Below are 5,000 nucleotides of genomic sequence, written 5' to 3' on the forward strand. Positions count from 1 at the left end.
TATGGGATTATTATGGGATTATTAATTATGATGGAATTTGATTTAGTTTTGATTATTAACACTGTATAGAACAGAAGAGGAGATTTATATAAAGGTAAACTATTACGTTTCTCCTTTACGCACTTCTCCACACACTCAACTGAAAATCTGTCAGCATGTTAGTGATGAAACACACACACACACACACACACACACACACACACACACACAAACCATTACACTCATGCTATGCCGTCTTCCTAAAGGTTCCTTCATCCACAACCAAACCTTTTGCACTCATTCTAACAACTCCATCCTGGTTTTGTGTGTGTGTGTGTGTGTGTGTGTGTGTGTGTGTGTGTGTGTGTGTGTGTGTGTGTGTGTGTGTGTGTGTGCTAGCCATAACCTCACGAATCTAGTGAGACTTGTTTTAAAATTAGCATTCTTCTCAACAGAGTATGCAGATATAAACCACTTTATTCTCTGTGTGTGTGTGTGTGTGTGTGTGTGTGAGAGAGAGAGAGAGAGAGAGCGAGCACTAAGTGCAACGTCTCACTTCTCTGTGCCATGTATATGTGTACCCCTTGTTACCATGGTGACAATACCAGCAGGCTGGTTTCTTATGGAGGACCGCTAGTCATGTGACTTGCGTCATGCTAACAGCTAGACTTCATTCACTTAGCAGGATCGTGCAAGTGCAGTTAGAACTAGTGTGTGTGTTTTGTAATTGTGATTGTGTGTGCGAGACACCCAGATGTGAGCATTACACACTCACACTCTTCATTGGAGATGTTTGGGGGACCCACACACGTTTGTAAGGTCATAATGTATGAAACACACACACACACACACACACACACACACACACACACACACACACAGTGGCACTTTGAAAAGCATATGTTGTACGCAGACTTTAGTAAAACAATGATTTCATTTTGACGTGAATCCACCAGCCAATCACAAGACAGCTCTGAGGAACACGCTCACTGCTTGCACGTGATTGGACGAGGGGTGTGTGACGCGTCCTGGCTGTGACATCATGTCATATATAAAGCACTGACTTCCACTTTAATCAACAGCATTGGTCATTCCGGGGTTTCGGTCACTTCCTGGTCTGGTTTAGCCCCGCCCCCTCGCCCCGCCCCCGCCCCCTCTGTGGTCATTTTTATAGTGAATTATTTATTTGTGGCGCGTGGAGACGGTGTTGTATAGTTTAGAGTAACTGATTCAAAGCGACTGTAACTTATTGTTTTTGTACACAGATCTGTAAAGAGAGAATGAAAATGTAAACACGTTAAAGAAACACGTTTAATCGCGTTTCCATGATAAAGACGAAAAAAACCTGAATCTGAACTGTGTGTTGTCCTGAGTGTAATGTTCGACATATTTGTTAAAAAAAGAGTTAAAAAGGAAATAAAAGGCAAAGTATTTTCCTGCATGGTTCTTCACACTTTATACTCTGATCTCTCTCTCCCTCTCTCTCAGTATCGATTATCATCTGGCCGTATGGTCCCCCCTTCACCGTGTACCCATGTGACATTTGTGGGGAAAAATATGTAACGTGAAATCTCTTATTCTTATTATGCTGTAATGAAGAGATTTTACTTTTAATATATTTTACACCCTGATTCCTGTGCAGGATACCTGGACGTTCAAATTGTGTACACGTGAGAAAAATAATCACTGAAAAAATTACATTCACACACACACACACACACACACACACACACACAGATTTTTCTGCACTTATAATACTGTACTTTACTGATTCTCAGTGTAGTTGCAGTTTTAGATTCCAACACAAGGGGGCAGCATGGAGCTCTACTCAATATCAACATTACTCTGATTCTACTCATTATTACACCCGAAATGTGCAGAAAAGGTTCACAATCTTCTCATTTCCAGTTTATAAAATGATATTATTTTTACACATTGGCATAAAGAGTGATTTAAAGGTTGAGCTCGGAGTGTGATTTGGAACACAGCCGAGGATATGGAAGTGTGATTTTCCTCTGGATTCTTCAGTCTGGATCAGTTTAACCTTGTGGAGGTATACACACACACACACACACACACACACACACACACACAGAGGTATGTTCTCTGTTAAAATTAACATACTCCAATCTAGAATATAGTATTAACATATTTAAAACATTTATTTATTCAGTAAAGATGATCGTACTAGGGTTCTTAAATATGGGCGGGGCTTAAGATTAGCCAATAAACTCCCAAATATAATAAAAGTTTATTTCTATTGGTGGCTCTTACCACTGTTCAGTCTGGATTAAATCAGATTCACTGTAAAAGCAGATCATTTGTTATTATTATTATTATTGTTGTTGTTGTTGATGTTGATGTTATTGATGCTGCTGTACCTGTTCGACAGACTCCATTTGCAATTCCTTTACCTGCACAAAAACCGAATGAAAAAGAATGAACAGATTAACATCGGAATAGTAGTTTGTGTATAAATATAACACACACACACACACACACACACACATATACAGCAAGAACCTAAAGAACATTTATTCATAAAACAGAAAAGACTTACCCACATCTACAACTTTATTCAGCCAGTTCATCACTACAGGAGAGAAAATACACGTGTGTGTGTGTGTGTGTGTGTGTGTGTGTGTTGTGATAAATATAATGAATAAACATTAAATAAACTTAATAAATTCAGTGAAATGTGAGCAAAGAGGAAAATAAATAGACTCTTACTCTGAGTGGACACTGAGAGAGAAAATCACAGAAACAGGATCATTATTATTATTATTATTATTATTATTATTATATATGATGATGATGATGAAGAACACTCACATCTCACGTGTTGGTTCACAATGCCCTCCTCTGTTAGTTTTGCTGCAGAAAACAGTTGATGTATAAATTTACACTTTCATGTGATTTTAATAAAAACTACTGAGTTTCTACTGAAGATACTTTACTGTAAATTTAACTTTTATGCCTTTCTGTCTGTCTGTCTGTCTGTCTGTCTGTCTGTCTGTCTGTTTACACCTGTCTGTTTCTGTTTCTGTGTGTGTGTGTGTGTGTGTGTGTGTGTGTGTGTGTGTGTGTATGTTGAGTGTAAACAGTGTTTTCCCTCAGGTGCTAAATGAGAGTGTTTGAGATGATGAGTCAGGTGTGTTAGAGACTGGCAGTTTGGGGATGGAGCTGTTGGTGTCTTCTCACCCAGGTCCATGTTTCTGGATGATGTTCTGGGGTTTAGAATTCCAGCAGGATCTAAAACAGGAAATGCGCGTTTATTTTATTAGTCAGTTTATAAAAAACAAGGAAATCATGATGATTTTAGTAAGTAGAATTTAGTAAAGTCTCAGGACAGCGTGTGGGTGTGACCTGTTTGGGGGCGTGGCCTGTCCTGCTCTGTAATAATATAATAACGACTCAGAAGTATAGAAATTGGGTTGCCAGGTCTGTGTTACGTTTACTGCAGCTGTATAATAAATTTGTGGATTTCATTGTCATACTTTTAACTAAAGAAAATTCACATTACACTGTATTTATTTATTTATTTATTATTACTTTCCATTTTAATATGTAACAGAAGACGAAAGAGAGAGAGAGAGAGAGAGAGAGAGAGATTATATTTCTGTTTCTATACACTATATTTCACTTTATTTAATTCTAGACTACATGTATTTTATTGCACACATATGTGTAATATTTGTATGCAGCTGCTTTGGCAATACAAATGTAAGATGTTTGTCCTGCCAATAAAACACACTTACATTGAAACTGAAATTGACAGAAGGAGAGATGGACTCAGGACTCACCCAGTTGCTCCTGGATGGTTTTTACCAGAGATTTTTGCTTTTTCTTGGTTTTGTTTCCTTTCATTTTTCTGCTGTCTGTTGTAATAAAACACACGAGCTCACATGCTGGGAAAAACCTGATTGTGTGATGAAGAGTGATGAAGAGTGATAAAATGACGTACCACAATCCGACAGCAGAGAGAAAATCAACAGAACTAACAGGAGATACTTTAGTGACATCTCTATCTCTTCATTCTGCCCCCCCGTCTGTTTTCTCTCTTATAAACACCTACAGAGTGCGATAACGACCAGCTATAACATAGTTATTACACTCACACCAATCCCTGATAAGGAGTCTGACAAAGATCAATTATTATCCTTTAAATGTTGTTTTTGTTCTCAGTAAACACTGAGTGTGACGTGTCATGGAGGAATAACCAGCTTTCAGTCAGATTCATTCAGTTTTATATGTGAAGTCGAGTATTTATCACACACATCTACACCCAGACATGCAGGACCAGGGTCTGGAGAATCATCAGGCACTTTCAGCACCCTGGACAAGAACCTCTCCCAGAACTCCTATCAGGAAGAACTTACTGCATCCTGAGGAGCAACACACCACCACACCACCACACTACTCCTGGGCAATCTGGATATCACCACAAGTAAGTTCATACCTGCCTACAAATTCCTACCACTCGTATACACACACTTACACACACACACACACACTCATACACACACACTCATATACACACACTTACACACACACACTATACACACACAGACTCACATACACACAGACTTACAAACACTCATATACACACATACACAAACACACACACTCATACAACACAGACTCACATACACAGACTTACAAACACTCATATACACACATACACAAACACACACACTCATACACACACACACACATACACACACACTCATATACACACTTACACACACATACACAAACACACACTCATATACACATACACACACACTCATACACACACAGACTCACATACACACAGACTTACACACACAGACTTACACACACACTCATATACACACTTACACACAAATACACAGACACACACTCATATACACACACTTACACACAAACACAGACTCACACACACACATACACACACACTCATATACACACACACACACAGACTCACACAGACACACACAGACACTCATATATATACACACACACACACACACATATTTAAA

General features: G+C 38.7%; 1 long non-coding RNA gene across 2 annotated transcripts; it reads right to left on the bottom strand.

The window, feature by feature from the left end:
- Positions 1-354: 354 nt before the first annotated feature.
- LOC124379507 lies at positions 355-3,495 on the bottom strand. 2 transcript variants are annotated; one of them, XR_006924435.1, is made up of 3 exons: positions 3,181-3,495; positions 2,812-2,853; positions 355-2,721 (listed from the first exon to the last, which is right to left on the bottom strand). It is a non-coding gene; the product is annotated as an uncharacterized LOC124379507 (long non-coding RNA). The 2 variants fall into 2 exon arrangements; XR_006924434.1 differs by having other exon boundaries at positions 355-2,853.
- Between the last annotated feature and the right edge of the window lie 1,505 nt (positions 3,496-5,000).

This window comes from Silurus meridionalis, chromosome 25 (assembly GCF_014805685.1).
Source record: "Silurus meridionalis isolate SWU-2019-XX chromosome 25, ASM1480568v1, whole genome shotgun sequence".
Lineage (NCBI taxonomy): Eukaryota > Metazoa > Chordata > Actinopteri > Siluriformes > Siluridae > Silurus > Silurus meridionalis.